The 20,870-nt window shown below is 38.6% G+C and overlaps 1 long non-coding RNA gene and 1 other non-coding gene across 2 annotated transcripts in view; both read right to left on the reverse strand.

Moving 5' to 3' along the window:
• LOC125924834 (uncharacterized) overlaps positions 1–20,870 on the reverse strand; it is a 66,954-nt gene that overhangs the window by 26,959 nt on the left and 19,125 nt on the right. The window lies entirely within an intron of this gene.
• On the reverse strand, positions 5,842–6,033 carry LOC125924991 (U2 spliceosomal RNA). Its single transcript, XR_007458655.1, has one exon. It is a non-coding gene; the product is annotated as a U2 spliceosomal RNA (small nuclear RNA).

The raw sequence follows: 20,870 nt of genomic DNA on the forward strand, positions 1-20,870 counted from the left end.
AAAAATTATAATTTATATATATTTATATAAATAATAGCACCAGAATGTGAACCGCACAAGGGCAGGGAGTATCTCTTCACACTCTATTTCTATCACCTACAACCGTGCCCGGTAGGAATTTCACAATTTTTTTTTTTAAATAAATGAGCTAGACCTTTTTTTTTACCAGTGTGAAATGTCTCTTTTTTCTTAGGAAAATCCAATTGGTTTCAGATCAATGGGGGTGTTACTCCACCTGCCATGCTATAGATTTCCTTCGGATCCCATCAATGACCCGCTTTCTCATATAAAGTACAGCATGTTAATATCCTACTTAATCCAGTCTTGGTCTGGTAAGCTTCTGTGTTGGTGATTTGTCTTCTGTTTCCCTGCCTACATGCAAGCCAGAATCAAGTCCATCCTCGTGCTCTAATACAAATGCATGAAGGGTAAACGTCTCTGAGACCTTTAGAAAAAATCTGAGATGACATCTGTGTCTGTTTTCTGTTTTCCCTGGCACTAGAACCTTCCAACATTTTCAAACATCTATAAAGCCATGGTCTTCCCTTCCTAAATCCCAGTGAGTTTTATTGAAACAAGTTGTGCTTGTCTAACATCCTCCCTATTACGATTATTACCACTCCCAACAGCAAAAATCAGATCTATTCTATTGGATCAAGGACTTGTTTACATTTCTTTTACATTTTACTTTGGGAAAAAAGGACGCTTCCTAATGGATTAGTAGAATTCTATTCCTGCGTCTCTATTAATGTAGTAGTATCTGAATTAAGGACAAAATGTATGTGACTCATCTAAAAGTACATATGATTTTCGATAAACTTGTCTCACCCAAGTGAGAGAATTTAAATGTAAAGTGAAGCTTGGATCATGTTACAATTGTCAAAGAAAGAGGAGTATCTTGGAACCAAAGTTCTCTCTCCAAAATTCTAACTCACCAGATAGAATTGATCTTCTTAGATGAGCTCCCAGGCATATGCCAGGCATAGAGGACAATAAAATAAAAATTTCTTGTTTTTTAAAAACAATCTAAGGAAAGAGGGAAGAATGATTTTACTCTAGACCTAAAATAACTACATGAGCTTCAAAAGATCAAATAAATGTTTGAAAGCACCCTAAGAGTTACAAACTTTAACCCTAGAAAAAGCAAAAGCAAATTTTGGTGAGTGAAATTCCAAGACAATATTATTTTTTTCAGAGAATAATAGTGAGGCTGCCAGAGTGCCCTATGTTCTGAATTTATGGTTAATCCTAAAGAAGCCAGAAAGAAAAGACCTATATGACTAATATTCAAAGGAAATAAAAGAGTTGGGTAGACTCTGGTGTGCACGCCTACAATTCCTTACATTGCAGTCAAGTGACTTAGCAATTCTATAACTGATGGAAGAGATATTTTATGCTAGATCTAGTCATTTAATTCAATTGTTCTTAGTCCCAGTAATGTGACCTATACTGTCTAGGGCCCATTGGAAGGATCTTGTAAAATGTAAAAAGGCTTTGCTCCCTAGGACAAAATCTTCATAGGAGAAATGCATGAGTCATTGGGTAGCAAAAGATTTTATAAACAGAAGAGCAATAGCGAAGCTTGACGAAGAATGATGTGCTATTCTCCTATATAGGGATACGATGGCTCTTGTATACTCAAGTACCCACAACAAATATCAGGAAATTACTCCCAAAAGGAAAATCAGGATATTTTACCAGATGGAGAAATGGATGCTGGACATGGAAAAACAACAGCCTTGTGCCTAGATCCCTGGCCCCTGAGCTCTGCCCGTCTGCCTGGATCTGTTCATCTACCCTGTTGCTGGTTACTGAAAATTGGGATTGATATTCTGGTGTCCCTCAAACATTATATCAAAGAAGTAACAATGACTCGACTATTTCTATTCGTGGAACCCTTTGAAAACTCGAATTTTGGGCGGTAAAGGTATTAAGAGTTCAAAATGACACTAAATAAGTTAGCGATAATGACAACGTGGTCACTACTTCAGTTTAACAATGTCTCACAGTGTCTATAAAACAATCCTCTAATTACACGGTCACTGGCAATTAGGAGTCTAACCACATGGTCTTTTCTACTCTTGGAGTAGCATGTTGCGTGTTTCAGTAAACATTCAATCTGTGGCTCTCCTCTTTTGCCTCCTGCTAGGAGGGCTGAACCCCTGCTCTATACTATGCCCTGCTCAGCTCAAAATTCCATCTGAAAGATTTATTGTAATACCAAATATACTCACCAGTATATGATTATATTCTACACCTTGACCCTAATGACAGCAAAACCACATAAACCATCTCTAATCTATAGCCCAATATACCATTTGCCTAACTCTACCTACTTCAGGATGTCAATATGTGTGATACGTAATATGAGAGAAAAGGAATTTTATCAAATACGTTTGGGAAATACTGGATTGAACAAATTAAAACTAATTTCTATTCTGCAGAGCCTTTCATATGCCAATGTGCATACAAACCTCCAAGATGTAATTATCAGTGTTTACCAAAGTTATTTGACCATGAAGCCCTTTGACTTAGAAAAGTATCTTAGAGCCAGTATACCATGGAATATACTTCGGCCTTCTCACTCTTCCCAGTCCCTATGCTACCATGATGCTCAGGACCCTGGCCAAATCTCTCTCTCTCTCCCTTCCTCTTTCCTACCTCCTTCCCCACCTTGGTGATATTGCTCTAACCATAGTGAGTTTGCCATTCCCTAAAACATCTACGTACATTAAAAAAAAACCACACACACACACAAAACCTCCACTTGGAATATGCTATACTTAAATTTCTACATTGGGAACCTTACTAGCTCTCCTAGGAAAATAAATTAATCATTGCTTCCTCTGTACTCCTTCTGCAATTAAAGTGTACATTACTATAATTATATTTTGTTGTAATTATTTGTCTTTTTCTCCACTGTATTTAGAGGTACCCATAGGCAGATAATATATTATCTATATATGTATTCCCAGTGCCTGGCACAGTGCTGACTATAGCAGAAGAAAACATTCTGAATTTAACTCACTTGAGACAATGACGCACATATCCATCTGCAGAAAAAAATAATCTAGAGGATAATACTATTAGGGATGCTTGATATGGGTGTGTTCAATATAATATAATGGTTGGTTTATTGACTCATTAATTCACTTGAAGATTATTATTCAGTGAACCTATATTTTGTGCAGGGCACTCCAAAAGTGTAATCAAGCATAATTACAATCTCAAAGCTTTGGGAAAGTCAGAAAAGTAGATATCATCCTTGACCCCTGGTTGCTTATATCAATCCATCATCAAGGACCATCAATCTTAACTACTTCACAACTGTGACACTTCTCCATCACCACTGCTACCTCTCTTGTCCAAGGAACTAGTTTCTCTCACCTGGACCACTCTAACCCCACTCAGTCCCTATTCCACACAGCAGCAGAAAGATCTTTCCAAAATGCCAATCTGTGTTTGTCACCCCACTATTCAAAACCTTTCAATGGCTCCCCATTGCTCTTAGAATAAAGACCAAAATCATTCAACTATCTTCAAGGTCTTGAATGGTCCGTCCCCTGCAAATAGCTGGTTTCATCTTGCAGCATTGGCCCCTTGCTACCCATATCCTAGCCAAACTGACTTTCTTCATATCCATAAAATCTGTATTTGCTCTACCTGGAATGACCTTCCTTCTCACTACATTTTTACATAATTCCTTATCTTTTAGAATTAAACCCCAGCATTTCTTTCTTAGGGAAGCCTCCCAACCCCTTCCTCCAGTCTAGGTCAGCTTCTTTGTTAATTTGCCCTCAAAAGAACCGTGTTTCTTTCTCTTATAGCAGATATAATTTATATTTTATATACATCAGTTTATAATTATACATTTATATGATTTCATAATTAATATCTGTTCCACTTAACTGCAAGCTTCATGAAAGTAGGGGTTTTTTGGGGGGGGGGTGTTTGTCATCATATACTCAGCATTTAGTACAAATAGTGTCTACAATGATATAAATAATACAAATAAATAAGTAATATAAATAAATAAATGGGCACTATAAGAAAAGTTCATTAAAATGCTAGCTGAGATCAGAAGAGGAAGAGGTTACATTTAGCTGAAGGAATCAGGCAAGACTCTATGACAATGGGAGTCAACTTGGCTACACTCTGGAGTCACCTGGGGAATATTAAAACATACTGATGCAGGTGCTCAAGAAATTAAGCATAGAACTACCACCTAATTCACCAATTCCACTTCTGGACATATACACACACAAAAATTGAAAGCAGGGACTTGAACAAATATTTGTACACCAGTGTCTGTGGCAGGATATTCACAATAGCCAACAAAACGTAGAAACAACTCAACTGTCCATTAACAGATGAATAAACAAATGTGCCACATACAGGAAGGAAATTCTGACATGTTACAACATGGATGTAACTGGAAGATGTTATATTAGGTGAAACAAGGCAGCCACAAATGGACAAATATTTTATGATTCTAATTATATGGGGCACCTAGAACAGACAATTCCTAGAGACAGAAAGTAGAATGGTGGTTACCAGGGTTTGAAGAAGAGCAGAGAGAGGAGATATGACATCTAAAAGTAGTCACATGTGGCGCCTGGGTGGCTCAGTCGGTTGAGCATCGGACTTCGGCTCACGGCTCGTGAGTTCCAGCCCCACGTCAGGCTCTGTCCTGACAGCTCAGAGCCTGGAGCCTGCTTCGGATTCTGTGTCCCCTCTCTCTCTGTCCCTAACCCACTCGCATTCTGTCTCTGTTTCTCTCAAAAATAAATAAACATCAAAAAAACAATTTTTAAATAAATAAATAAATAAAAGTAGTCACATAAGCCGGAGAACCGGGGGCATGAGGAAAAATGCACACATGCACACGCAGACAGGGAAGATGTATCAGCAACTAACATAAGCATAACATGTAGCTCAAGAAAACAGAATTGAGAGTTTCTTCATATTTATGGTCAATTGATTTTTGGCAAGGATACCAAGACAATGCAATGAGCAAAGAATAGTCCTTTCAACAAATGGTGGTGAAACAATTGGACCTCAACATACAAAAGAATGAAATTGGACCCCTGCCTGACCCCGTATAAAAAATTAAACTCGGGGCGCCTGGGTGGCTCAGTCGGTTAAGCGGCCGACTTCAGCTCAGGTCACGATCTCGCGGTCCGTGAGTTCGAGCCCCGCGTCGGGCTCTGGGCTGATGGCTCAGAGCCTGGAGCCTGCTTCCGATTCTGTGTCTCCCTCTCTCTCTGCCCCTCCCCCGTTCATGCTCTGTCTCTCTCTGTCTCAAAAATAAATAAAACGTTAAAAAAAAAAATTAAAAAATAAATAAATAAATAAATAAAAAATTAAGCTCAACACTCTTAGAATAAACCACAGGCATAAATCCTTATGACTATGGAATAGATGGTTTTTTAAAAATAACACAAAAGCATGGGGCGCCTGGGTGGCGCAGTCGGTTGAGCGTCCGACTTCAGCCATGTCACGATCTCGCCATCCGTGAGTTCGAGCCCCGCGTCAGGCTCTGGGCTGATGGCTCGGAGCCTGGAGCCTGTTTCCGATTCTGTGTCTCCCTCTCTCTCTCTGTCCCTCCCCCGTTCATGCTCTGTCTCTCTCTGTCCCAAAAATAAATAAAAAACGTTGAAAAAAAAATTATAAAAAAAAAAAAATAACACAAAAGCAATAGCAGTAAAATAAAAAAATAGACAAATTGGACTTTATCAAAATTAAAAACTTTTATGCTTCAAAGGACACCACCAAGAAAGTAAAAAGACAACCCCAAAATTGGAGAAATTATTCTTTTTTTTTTTTTTTTTTTTTAAGGAAGGGGGGTGCCCCGTTCCCGGAAGTACTGCAATACCGGGTCGATGCGCAGAGTGGACGGGAGCAAGCCCCTATTCCATCTCCTGGCTCCAAAAATCCATTTAATATATTGTCCTCGGATAGAGGACGTATCAGATATTAAACTGATAAGAACAGATACTTCACTTGATCTTAGCCAAAAGGCCAAGAAGCGATGGAGAAATTATTCTTAAATCATGTAACTAACAAGAGACTTATATCTAGAACATATATAAAATTCGTATTACTGAATAATAAGGAAATAACCCAACGTTTTAAATGAGCAAAAATCTGAATATGTATTTGGGCAAAGAAGATATATGAATGGCCAAAAAGCACATGAAAAGGTGCTCAACATTGTCAGCCATCAGAGACATGCAAATTAAAATTAAAAACCTACTACTTCACGCACACCAGGATGTCTCTAATTTAAAAAGTAGATAATAGGAGACTACTGGGAAAGATGGCAGAGTAGGAGCCCAGGCTCATCTCATCCCACAGACACACCTAAATAGCCCCAAAAAATGACCTGAAAATTGGCACAACAGACTCTTCACAGCTAAATGTAGAGAAGAGGCCACATCGAAGAGGATAGGATGGGTGGAGACATCGTTGGGATACAAACTGACCCATAGGACTGTCTACAGGAGGGTAGGACATTATGTGCACAGAGAGGGGAGAGGAGCAGATCCCACACCAGGCATCCCAGGCACAGCAGGCCTGTACCGAGAAGGTCCCCATAACATTTGGCTTTGAAAACTGGAGGGGCCTAACTTTATGAGTTCTTAAAATCAGTAGGACTTCATACCTGGAACTTCAAAAATCATCAGGCTTCACTCTGGAAAAGCTGGAGGGTGATAGGAAACTGAGTCCCCACCCTTAAACACACAGCATAACAAACAGCCCCTCTGAGATACCAGATACAGCACAGAAGCAGGAGTTTGAAAAACACCTGGAGGATGTGGGAGGAAGATTTGTTTACTAATCTCAGAGCATGTGCTAGAGGGTCAAGGATCTTTGGGAGACTCTTCCAGGAACAAAGTTGCTGGCAGGGACCATTTCCCTCTCCTGCCCCCAGCCTAGATACGTGGACACCTGCAAAAACGAGCACAGCACAGACACTATCCACCCATCTTGCTAACAGCGTGCCCTGGCCTGCATTCCCCTGTGGACATGCACTCCAACATGCCCTCAGCAGGAGTCCATCCAAAATGGTGCCACAAACCTGGCAGTGTGCAAGCAGCCCTGACGGGGGCCAGCATCACTCCAAGGCGACTTCTGCCACAAGATGGGAAGGCAACCACACACATCAGTCACCAAGACTGCAGCCCTAGATGTGGGCTAGGGGCAAACATGGAATGCGACCGTAGGTCTTGCCTAACAACAAAAGCTCCTCAGGGGACAACACAGGGAAAAGTGCCCTGCATTTTGGTGCTCGTGGCTCTGGCACGTACCTGGTCTGACACAACTCAAGCCCAAGGCTGGCCCCAGACTGGCCCACTAAAAACACACACAGTTGCAGACTACAGGACTGAAGGAAAAAGCAGCTCAGCCACGACAGCAGGATGCAGGCAACACACATAGGAGACACCCCTGAAGTGCAAAGTTCTGGTGAACAGGGGACGTGGCACTGCAGGGCACTACAGGACCTCTTCTTCATAAGACCCAGAGACATAGCTGACTTTCCTAACACAGAAACAGACACAGAAATTTAGACAAAAATGAGGAGGCAGAAGAATACATCTCAAATGACAGAACAGCACAAAATCACAGCAAGAGAGCTAAATGGAACAGAGATAAGTAATACGCCTGATAAAGAATTTAAAGTAATGGTCAAAAAGATACTCACTGGATGTGAGAAAAGAGTGGAGGACCTCGGTAAGAGCCTCAATAAACAGGAAGCATGAAAAATAGCCAGAGATGACACACTCAATGACTAAAATTAAAAATACACTGGGGCGCCTGGGTGACTCAGTCGGTTGAGTGGCTGACTTCGGCTCAGGTCATGATTTCGCAGTCTGTGAGTTCGAGCCCCGCGTCAGGCTCTGTGCTGACAGCTTGGAGCCTGGAGCCTGTTTCAGATTGTGTCTCCCTCTCTCTGACCCTCCCCCATTCATGCTCTGTCTCTCTCTGTCTCAAAAATAAATAAACGTTACAAAAAATTAAAAAATAATAATAATAAAAATACACTAAAGGGAGTAAACAGTAGACCAGAGGAAGCAGAAGAATGGATCAGTGACTTGGACGACACAGTAAGGCGAATCAGCCTAAAAGCAATCAAGCTAAAAAAGAGAGGAAAACAATAATAAAAAATGAAAATAAATTAAGGAAACTCAATGATACCACCCAGTGTAATAACATTCACATTATAGGGATCCCAGGAGGAGAAAAGAGAGAAACAAGGGCAGAAAATTTATTTGAAGAATAATAGCTGAAAACTTCCTGAATCTGGGGAAATAAAGAGTAATCCAGATCCAGGAGACATGGAGAGGCCCCACCAAAATCAAGCCAAGGAGGCCCACACCAAAACACATGGTGATTATAATGGCAAAAAGTAGTGATAAAGAGGGAATTTTAAAAGCAGCAAGAGGAAACAATTATGTACAAGGGAAACCCCATAAGGCTATCATCAGATTTTGTAGCAGAAACTTTGCAGACCAGAAGAAAGGGGCATGATGTATTCTGAGTACTAGGGGAAAAAGAACGCCTGCAGACAAGACTATCGTATCCAGCAAGACTATCGTTAAAGGAATTCATGACCACTAAACCAGCCCTACCAAAAATGTTAAAGGGAACCTTTTGAGTGGAAAGGAAAGACCACGAGCAGGATTAAGAAAAGTAGAAGGCACAGGAAAGAAGTTAAGATGGTGGAGGAGTAGCGGGACCCTAAGCTTACATCGTCCCTTGAACGATGAAGGCAGGGTGAAGGCACGGATCTGGTAGAAGTTGGGGATACAAGAGAGGTGACTGTTTGCTCTTCTGTGAGGTCTTTCTGAAGAGTGGTAGGAGGGAACTCCCAACCCTAGGGTTGAGAAAGCAGGGCAATGCCATTTTCCTCCCCACCAATCAGCACTAACCAACTTCAGTGAGCGAAACAGCACGATCCAGTGGAAGCCAGAGCAGCTTACATCAAGCCCCACCTCCCTGCATGCTGCAGGCATATCTCTGTAAGGGCAACATTGTCTGAGGAGCAAGCCCTACCCCCAGAAAGCCAGCACAAACCTCTTGCATGCACCAAGTCTACTGATCATAGAGTGCTTCAAAACTTCAGATCTAGGGGAAATAGGATCTAGATTACTTTTTTTTTTTTTTTTTTTTTTTTTGACCTCTTCTTATTATAGCCATTACGCTCTGGAGCAGGAACACAACAGGCTTTTCTAAAAATCAAACATAAAATATAGTGACCCAGACAAAATGAAAAGACAGAGGAATTCACCACAAAAGAAAGAACAGGAAGAAGTCACAGCCAGGGATTTAATCAATACAGATACAAGTAAGATGTCTGAACCAGAATTTAAAACAAGAATCAGGGGCTCCTGGGTGGCTCAGTCAGTTAAGCATCTGACTTCAGCTCAGGTCATGATCTCGCAGTTCATGGGTTTGAGCCCTGCATCAGGCTCTGGGCTGCTGGCTTAGAGCCTGGAGCCTGCTTCAGATTCTATGTCTCCCTCTCTCTCTGCCCCTCCCCCACTCATGCTCACTTGCCCTCTCTCTCTCTCTCAAAAATGAATAAACATTAAAAAAAAATTTTTTTACAGACAGGGGGACAAAACAGAAGAGACTCATAAATATGGAGAATAAACTGAGGGTTGCTGGAGGGGTTGTGTGGGGGGGGGAATGGACTAAATGGGTAAGGGGCATTAAGGAATCTACTCCTGAAATTTTCGTTGCACTATATGCTAATTTGGATGTAAATTTTAAAAAATAAAATAAAATAAATAAATAAATAAATAAATACTTTTTTTTTAAACAATAATCATACAGATACTAGCTGGGCTTGAGAAAAGCATAGAAGACAAAAGATATTCCCTTACTATATATATAAAAGAAATATAAACTAGTCAGGCCAAAATAAAAAATGCTATAACTGTGATGCAAAACCAAATGGATACACTGATAATAAGGATGCATGAATCAGAAAAACAAATCAGTGATATAGAAGATAAAATTATGGAAAATAATGAAGCTGAAAAAAAGAGGGAAAGGAAGGTACTGGATCATGAATGCAGACTTAAGGAACTCCGTTAACTCCTCAAAGTATAATAATATTTGTATCACAGCAGTTCCAGAAGGAGAGAAAGAAAAAGGAGAAGGTTTATTTGAGCAAATTATAGCTGAAAACTTCCATGATCTGGGGAAGGAAACAGATATCAAAATTCAGGAAGCACAGAGAACTCCCATCAGATTCAACAAAAGCTGGGCATCGCCAAGACATATTGCAGTCAAATTCACAAAATACAAACACAAGGAAAGAATCCTGAAAGCAGCAAGAGAAAAAAAAGTCTTTAACATACAAAGAAGGACAGATCATGTTCACACCAGATCTGTCCATAGAAACTTGGCAGGCCAGAGGGGAGTGTCATGATGTATTCAACAGGCTGAATGGGAAGAACATGCAACCAAGAACACTTTATCCAGCAAGGCTGTCATTCAGAATAGAAGGAGAAATAAAGAGTTTCCCAGACAAAAAAATACTAAATGGGTTTGTGACCACTAAACCAGTCCTGCAAGAAATATTAAAGTGTACTCCTTGAGTGGGGGAAAAAAAGGCCAAAAGCAACAAAGAATAGAAAGGAACAGAGAACATCACCAGAAACACCAACTTTACAGGTAACACAATGGCACTAAATTCATATCTTTCAATAATTATTCTGAATGTAAATGGGCTAAATGCTCCAATTAAAAGACATAGGGTATCAGAATGGATTTAAAAAAAAAAAAAAGACACATCTATATGCTGCCTACAAGAGATTCATGTTAGACCTAAAGACATCAGCAGATTGAAAGTGAGGGGATGGAGAACCATCTATTATGCTAATAGATGTCAAAGGAAAGCTGGAGTAGCCATACTTACATCAGAAAAACTAGATTTTGAACCAAAGACTGTAACAAGAGATGAAGAAGGTATTATATCATAATTAAGGGGTTTATCCATCAAGAAGATATAACAATTGTAAATATTTATGCTCCCAACTTGAAGGAGCCCACATATATTAATCAATGAATAACAAACATAAAAAAACTCATTGATAATAATACAATAATAGTAAGGGGCTTTAACACCCCACTTAGAGCAATGGACAGATCATCTAAGCAGAAAATCAACAAGGAAACAATGGCTTCAAGTGACACACTGAACCAGATGGACTTAATAGATATATTCAGAACATGTCATCCTAAAGCAGCAAAATACACATTCTTTTTGAGTGCACATGGAACATTCTCCAGAAAAGATCACATACTGGGTCACAAATCAGCCCTCAACAAGTACAAAAAGACTGAGATCATAACACGCATATTTTCAGACCACAATGGTATGAAACTTGAAGTCAACAACAGGAAGAAATTTGGAAAGAGCACAAATACATGGAGATTAAAGAACATGCTACTAAAGAAGAAGGGGTTAACCAAGAAATTAAAGAAGAAATAAAATAATACATGGAAGCAAAGGAAAATGAGAACACAACAGTCCAAAACTTTTGGGACACAGCAAAGGCAGTCCTAAGAAGGAAGTATACTCAATACAGGCCTACTTCAAGAAGGAAGAAAAGTCTCAAATACACAACTTAACGTTACATCTTAAGGAACTGGAAAAGGAACAGCAAATAAAGCCTAAAGCCAGCAGAATAAGGGAAATAATAAAGATTAGAGAAGAAATAAATGATATAGAAACAAACAAACAAAGAACAATAGTAGAACAGATCAATAAAACTACAAGCTGGTTCTTTGAGAGAATTAATAAAATTGATAAACCTCTAGCCAGACTTATCAAAAAGAAAAGAAAAAGAACCCCAATAAATAAAATCACGAATGAAAGAGGAGATGTCACAATCAACACCACAGAAATACAAGCAATTTTAAGATAATAGTATGAAAAATTATAGGCCAACAAACTTGGAAATCTGAAAGAAATGGACAGATTCCTAGAAACATACAAATGACCAAAACTGAAATAGGAAGATATATGTAATTTGAACAAACCCATAACCAGCAAAGAAATTGAATTGTAATAAAAAAAAAAAAATCTCTCAATAAACCAAAGTCCAGGGCCAGATGGCTTTCCAGAGGAATTCTACCAGACATTTAAAGAAGAATTACTACCTATTCTTCTCAAACTGCTCCAAAAAATAGAAATGGAAGAAAAACTTCCAAACTCATTCTTTGAGGCCAGCATTACATTGATTCCAAAACCAGGCAAAGACCCCAGTAAAAATGAGAATTACAGGCCAATATTCCTGACAAACTTGGATGCAAAAATTCTCAACAAGATAGTAGCAACTCAGGGGCGCCTGGGTGGCTCAGTCGGTTAAGCGTCCAAATTTGGTTTGGGTCATGATCTCATGGCTCATAAGTTCGAGCCTGGTGTCGGCTTGAACAGAGCTTGAACAGCTCAGAGCCTGGAGCCCACTTTGAATTCTGTGTCTCTCTCTCTCTCTGCCCCTCCCCCACTCATTCACTTTCTATTCTCTTTCTCTCTCTCTCTCTCTCCCTCTCTTTCCCTCTCTCTCTCTCTCTTTCAGAAATAAGTATTTAAAATTTTTTGAAAAAAGATAGTAGCAAATCAAATTGAATAGTACATTGAAAGAATTACTCAGCACAATCAAGAGGGACTTATTCCTGGTCTACAGAAGTGGTTCGATATTCACAAATCTATCAACATGATACACCAGATTAATAAAAGAAAGGCTAAGAAACATATGATCCTCTCAACATACACAGAAAAGGCATTTGACAAAATACAGCATCCATTCTTGATAAAAACCCTCAACAAAGTAGATATAGATGGAGCATAGTTCAACATCATAAAAGCTATATATGAAAGACCCACAGCTAATATCACCCTCAATGGGGAAAAACTGGGAGCTTTTCCCCTCTAATGGTCAGGAACAAGACAGGGATATCCACTCTCACCATTACTATTTAACAGTACTGGAAATCTTAGCCTCAGCAATCAGACAACAACAACAACAAAAAGGCATCCAAATCAGCAAGGAAGAAGTCAAACATTCACTATTCGCAGACGACATGACACTCTATGTAGAAAACTAGAAAGACTCCACCAAAAAATTACTAGAATTAGTAATTCAGCAAAGTCAGCAAATTCAGCAAAGTCACAGGGTATAGAATCAATGTACAGAAATCTGTTGCATTTCAATACACCAATATGAAGCACTAGCAAGAGAAATCAAGGAATTGATCCCATTTATAATTGCACCAAAAACCATAAGATACCTAGGAGTAAACCTAACCAAAGAGGTAAAAGATCTGTATTCTGAAAACTACAGAATACTTATGAAAGTAATTGAAGAGGGCACAAAGAAATGGCGAAAAAATGCCATGCTTGTCAATTCGAAGAACAAACATTGTTAAAACGTCTATACTATCCAAAGCAATCTACACTACACATGTAATGGAATCCCTATCCAAATACCGCCAGCATTTTTCACAGAGCTAGAAAAGAGAATCCTAAAATTTGTATGCAACCGCAACAGAGCCTGAATAGCCGAAGCAAATCCCGAGAAAGAAAAGCAAAGCTAGAGGCTTCACGATACAAGACTTCAAGTAATATTACAAAGCCACAGTCATTAAGACATTATGGTACTGGCACAAAAACAGACACATGGATCAATGTCACAGAATAGAAAACCCAGAAATGGACCCACAACTATATGGTCAACTAATCTTTGACAAAGCAGGAAAGAATACCCAATGGAAAAAAGACAGTCTCTTAAATAAATGGCATTGAGAAAACTGGACAGCCACATGCAAAAGAGCTAAACTGGACCACTTTCTTACACTATACACAAAAATAAATTCAAAATGCAGGGCACCTGGGTGGCTCAGTTGGTTAAGCATCCAACTTCGGCTCAGGTCATGATCTCGTGGTTCATGGGTTTCAGCCCCGAATCCGTCCCTATGCTGACAACTCAGAACCTGGAGCCTGCTTAAGATTCTGTGTCTCCCTCTCTCTTTCTGCCCCTACCCACATCGTGCTCTGTCTCTCTCTCAAAAATAAACAAACACTAAAAAAATTTTTTTAATTAAAAATAAAAAATAAATAAATTCATAATGGATGAAATACTTAACACATGAGACACGAAACCACCAAAATCCTAGAGGAGAACACAGGCAACAACCTCTTGGACTTTGGCTGTAGCAACTTCTTACTAGAAATACCTCCAGAGGCAAGGGAAACAAAAGCAAACATGAACTATTGAGACCTCATCAAGATGAAAAGCTTCTACACAACAAAAGAAACAATCAACAAAACTAAAAACCAGCCTAAGGAATGGGAAAAGACATTTCCAAATGACATATCTGATAAAGGGTTAGTATCCAAAATCTATAAAGAACTTATCCAACTCAACACCAAAACAAACAAACAAACAAACAAAAAAAACACAACAAATAATCCAGTGAAGAAATGGGCAGAAGACGTGAATAGACATTTTTCCAAAGAAGACATCCAGACAGCTAACAGACACATGAAAAGATGCTCAACCTCACTCAGCATCAGGGAAATACACATCAAAACCACAAGGAGATACCACCTTACATCTGTCCGAATGCTAAAATTAACAGCACAGGAAAGAACAGGTGTTGGCGAGAATGCAGAGAAAGGGGAACGTTCTTGCACTGTTGATGGGAATGCAAACAGGTGCAGTCACTCTGAAAAACAGTACAGAGATTCTCAAAAAGTTAAAAATAGAACTATCCTATGAGTCAGAAATTGCACTGCTGGGTATTTACCCAATTGATACATAAATACAGATTCAAAGGGCTACATGAACCCTGATATCTATAGCAGCACTGTAAGCAATAGCCAAACTATGGAAAGAGCCCACGTGTCCTTCAATTAATGAATAGATAAAAAAGATGTGAGATATGTGTGTCTGTATGTGTGTACATATATATGCATATATATATATATATATACACACACACATATCTCACATCTTTTTTATCCATTTATTAATGGATGTATATATATATATATATGTATATATATATATATATATATATATATGTATACATATATATACATACACATATAATGGAATATAACTCAGCCATCCAAAAGAATGAAATCTTGCCATTTGCAACAATGTGGAAGGAGCTAGAGTGTATTATGCTAAGTGAAATAAGTCAGTCAGAGAAAGACAAATACCATATGATTTCACTCATATCTGGAATTTACGAAATAAAACAGATGAACATATGGGAGAGGGGGAGAAAAGAAGCAAACCATAAGGGACTCTTAATGACAGAGAACCAACTTAAGGTTGATGGAAGAAGGTGGGTGGGGGGTGGGCTAATTGGGTGATAGGTATTAAGGAGGGCACTTGTGATGAGCACTGGGAGTTATATGCAAGTAATGAATCACTATACTCTCCTGAAACCAATATTATACTATATGTTAACTATAATTTAAATAAACACTTGGAAAAATAAAGGCCTTGGTAAAGAAAAAAAAAATAGGAACCACAAAAGCAGTAAAATTACGTATATTTATAAAAATCAGTTAAAGAACTCATAAAATAAAAGGATATAAATTCTGACAATATATTCCTAAAAATGTTAGGAGGGAGAAGAGTAAAAATGTAGCGCTTTTAGAATGGGTTCAAACTTAAGCGGCCATCACCTTATAAACTGCTATATGCTTAAGATGTTACATATAAACCTAACAGTAAACTCAAATCAAAAACCAATAATAAATAGGTAAAAAGTAAAGAGAAAGGAATCCAAGTTTGCATCACTAAAGAAAGCCAGCAAACCATGAGAAGACAGCAAGAGAAGAACAGAACAGAGAAGAACTATAAAAACAACCATAGGGGCGCCTGGGTGGCTCAGTTGGTTAAGTGGCCGACTTCAGCCCAGGTCATGATCTCGCGGTCCGTGAGTTCGAGCCCCGCATTGGGCTCTGTGTTGACAGCTCAGAGCCTGGAGCCTGTTTCAGATTCTGTGTCTCCCTCTCTCTGACCCTCCCCCGTTCATGCTCTGTCTCTCTCTGTCTCAAAAATAAATAAACACTAAAAAAAAAATTAAAAAAAAACAACAACCATAAAATGAGTAACAAAATAGCATTAAGTACATACCTATCAATAATTACTTTAAATGTAAATGGGCTAAACACTACAATCAAAAGACATAGAGTGACAGAATGCATTAAAAAACAAGATCCATCTATATACTGCCTACAAGAGACTCATTTCAGACCTAAAGAACTATGCAGGTTGAAAGTGAAAGGATAGAAAATCACTTATAATGCAAATGGATGTAAAAAGAAAGCCAGGGTAGCAATGCTTATATCAAACAAAAAACTTTAAAACAAAGACTGTAACAAGAGACAAAAAAGACACTATAATCACAATATAGGGGACAATCCAACAAGAAGACATAATAACCATAAATATTTATGAACCTAACATGAAAGCACCCAAATACATAAAATAGTTGATAACAAACATAAAGAAACTAATTGATAGTGGGGCGTCTAGGTGGCTCAGTTGGTTAAGCATCCAACTGTGGCTCAAGTCATGATCTCATAGTTTGTGGGTTTGAGACCCTTATGGGGCTGGCTGCTGTCACTGTCAGCACCATGACTGCTTTGGATCCTCTGTCTTCCTCTCTCTGCGCCTCCCCTACTCGTGCTCTCTCTCACAAAATATAAACATTAAAAAAAAAGAAAGAAACTAATCTATAGTAATACAATAATAGTGGGGTGTTATAACACCCCACTTACATCAATGCACAGACTATTCAAACAGAAAATCAACAAGGAAAGAGTGGCTGTGAATGACACAGTGAACCAGATTGATTTAACAGATATATTCAGAACATTCCATCCTAAAACAGCAGAATACACATTCTTCTCAAGTTTACATGAAACATTCTGACACCTGAACTAATAAAACACTGTATGTTAACTGTAATGGAGTTAAATTTTTTTTAAGGCAAAAAAAAAAGGGGGGGGGGCAACGAAAACAATATATAATAATGAATTCTGGTGAAAATGTGGACATATTAGAAGCCTCATACATTGGAGCGGTGCCTGGGTGGTTCAGTGGGTTAAGCGTCCGACTTCAGCTCAGGTCATTATCTCATGTTCATGAGTCCCATCCCCGCATCAGGCTCTGTGCTGACAGTTTAGAGTCTGGAACCTGCTTCTTTTGTGTCTCCCTCTCTTCCTGTCCCTCCCCCACTCATTCTTGTTCTCTCTCTCTCTCTCTCTTTCTCTTTCAAAAATAAACAAACATGTAAAAAAATCTTTAATAAAAAAAAAAAAAAGAAGCCTCATATATTGGGGCACCTGGGTGGTTCAGTCAGTTAAGCATCCTACTTTTGATTTTGGCTCAGGTCACAATCTCAGGGTTTGTGAGTTCAAGTTCTGTGTCAGGCTCTCCACTCAGCACGGAGCCTGCTTGGAATTCTCTCTCTCCCTCTGTTTCTGCCCCTACCCGCTCATACTCTCTCTCAAAATAAATAAATAAACTTAAGGAAAAAAAAAGCCTCATACATTGCTGGTGAGGATGTAAATTGGTGCAGCCACTTTGAACACAGTCTTGCCATTCCTCGAGCAGTTACACACAAAGTTACCATATAACCGGACAATTCCGCTCTTAGAAATATACCCAAGACAAATTAAAACACATCTCCACACAAAAACTTGTATATGAATGTACACAGCAGTATTATTCATAATAGTCAAAAGGGAGAAACAACCCAAATGTCCCATCAACCAATGAATGGATTCATAAGATGTGGTATATCAATAAAATGGAATGTCACTCAGCAGTAAAAACAATGTAATGATAAATGCTACAATATATACAAACCTTGAAACATTAATGGAAAAAAATCAGCCACAAAGAATCACATGCTATAGGATTCCATCTATATAAATATCCAAAATAGGTAAATTCTGGTCATAAAGGACAACCCAGATCTTTACACTGATGGAATTATGGTGGTGAACAAACCAACCTACAAATGATAAAATTGCATAGAAATAAATACACACCCACCCACCCCACCCCCCCCACACACACAGAAATACAAGTAAAGCTGGGGAAATCTGTATCAATGTCAATATCCTAGTTGTGATATTGTACTATAGTTTTTACAAGATGTTATCATTGAGGGAAATTGACAATAATACAGAGATTTTATATCTCTGTATTATTTCTTACAACTGCATGTGCATCTATAAGTATCTCAAAATAAAAATTTTAATTAAAAATATATAATAGAATACAATAAAATAAAAACTTTTGGCTTAAAAGATTTGAGAAGAAAATGAAGGGAAAAAAAGATCATCGCACACAGAAGACAAAAAGCTTAACTTATACGAAACTTTTTTTTTTAATTTTTTTTTTTAGTGTTTATTCATTTTAGAGACAGAGAGAGACAGAGTACGAATGGGGGAAGGTCAGAGAGAGAGGGAGACACAGAATCTGAAACAGGCTCCAGGCTCTGAGCTGTCAACACAGAGCCCGATGCGGGGCTCAAACTCACGGACCGCGAGATCACGATCTGAGCCGAAGTCGGTCGCCCAACCGACTGAGCCACCCAGGCGCCCCAACTTATACAAAACTTTAACTCAAGCAACAGAAGCACTCTCTTCTCACTATAGTATGATCGAATGAATAAAAAATAACCAATCAGTAAGATAGCAAAGAACTGAGATTAACAAAGACAATGTCTAGATGAAGAAAACAAATTGAAAGACAAAAGCAGTAACATTTTAGAGCTAATAAAATTAAAACAGATTAAAAACAACTGAAAATTAAATTATTGACCCAGTAAATGCAAATGAAAGAATTAAAGCAATTATATAAAAGACAATATATGGTAGATAAACATAATCCAATATAAGAACAATTGGTACATCGGAGCTGAAAACTCTCAAAATAGACCATATATTCAAAAATACAAGAGAATTATCTGAATTTTAAGATATTACGAAACTATAGATGAAGGTGAATACTGTGTTCCAGGAACAAGAACAATTAAATTAGAATGTCAATTTCAAAGTTTATCCTAAGTATGCCACTGAAATTGATGAAAATCTTCGGGCATCTATCAGGCAAAATACACTACATGTAAGGAAGAAAATCAAGTTGGTCTCAGACTTGCCTCAACATCACTTACTGCCAAAAATAATGGAGTCATGAAGTCAGGCTTGCTCACTATAAAATATGGCCCTATATACATCTTCTCCTAAACAATTACAAGCAATAGAATCAATAATGAGAACACTGAAGCCATAAATTCACGTAATAGCAACACAGGAAAGAAAGGAGTCTGATACTAATTAAATGAGCTCATTTTCTGAAACAAAATTAATAATGAGCTATGATCAGTAGTCTAAGAAATAAAATACAGATATGATCAATCAGCAATTATTTTTTGTGCCCAAAGCTTTACCACAATCCTCCAACACCCCTATAGGATAGGTGTTTCACTGAGAAAATCAGTGGTTAGCGAGAAGAACTTGCTCTGAGTCATACTGTTAGGCCCATAATTTAAATTCTGTTCTACCTAATTCAAAGCCAGCTCTTGCCTAACAAAACAGTGTAATCTTATATCTAGATGGAGAGATTAGACAGGACTTCAGTTTTCTTCTTTTTGTTTATTTTCTTTCCCAAAGTTTCAACAATGGCATATGCTGCTTTTGCTGTTAAAAAATAGGATTTTTAAAAAATCCACATGAAGTTTCTTTTTTTATATAAAAAACAACATATAATCTCTAATCCTTGGAATACTAACTCTCTTGATGACCTCATAGCAGTTGAAATTGGCTGGTATTTGAAAGCTATACATACATACATAGTTTTTCTCACTTTTTAACTCTTTATAGGGGGTTAAATACAAAATACAGAATAATAATCACAAATTTAGAAATTAAACTGGCTGGGTTTTACTAGTCTAGCCTACCACAGATTGTTTCCTGGAACACTGTCTAAGCCTTCTGTCTTTTTTTTTTTTTTTAACTGTTTATTATTTGACACACACACACACACACACACTCATACACTGCCACTACGACTGTAGGTCATTGGGAGACTGTCTGGGTTGGAATACCTGAGGGGTCCAGGGCTCATCCCAATCTCAAGACCAATGCCACTCCTGGTGGGCAGTCTTCCCACAAAGCCATAGTAAGCCTGATCAGAAACTAAGCTTCCCCAGAAGAAGACAGAATGTGCTGGCGTGAGATGGCAGGCCCAACCTGGCCCGTTCACATCTTTTACCAGACAAACAGCCTCTGTCTGTCAAGTTCCTTGAACTTGGAGTAACTGGCCAGGATGCCAAGCATAGAACTCAGCCAAGTCCCAGGCAGAACTCCTTTCCCCACCCAAAGAGCTGGTGAGGAATCAGTGATGAGGAACCTGCCAATTTTCTGTCACTTGGGGCACCTCCAAACTCAGGATCATACCCAGGGAACCAGAGTCCGAGAGGCCTGCGTGTGGAAGCAAAGAGGACTTCTTCATGTTTCAAAATATTGCCACAAGCATGTAAGAAACGCTGTGAGGAAATAAAGTATTTTTGTCAGATCAGCCAAAACAGGCAGTTAGTAGAGAAAAGTGAGCTCATGAGTTGGCAAGTTTTTCTTCCTTCCCTCTCCCTTAACGTTTATTTGTGTTAGGGTAAATCATTGCAAACAATTTCCTCTGACTTGGGAGTTCTGAAAGATACTGGAATTCAAAGCACAGTTTGGGGTTGGGTTGGGTTGGGTTCAGTTGAGTTTGGCTTGGCGTGGCATGACGTGGCTTGACGTGGCGTGGCATGGCATG

This window comes from Panthera uncia, chromosome F2 (genome assembly GCF_023721935.1).
Source record: "Panthera uncia isolate 11264 chromosome F2, Puncia_PCG_1.0, whole genome shotgun sequence".
Lineage (NCBI taxonomy): Eukaryota > Metazoa > Chordata > Mammalia > Carnivora > Felidae > Panthera > Panthera uncia.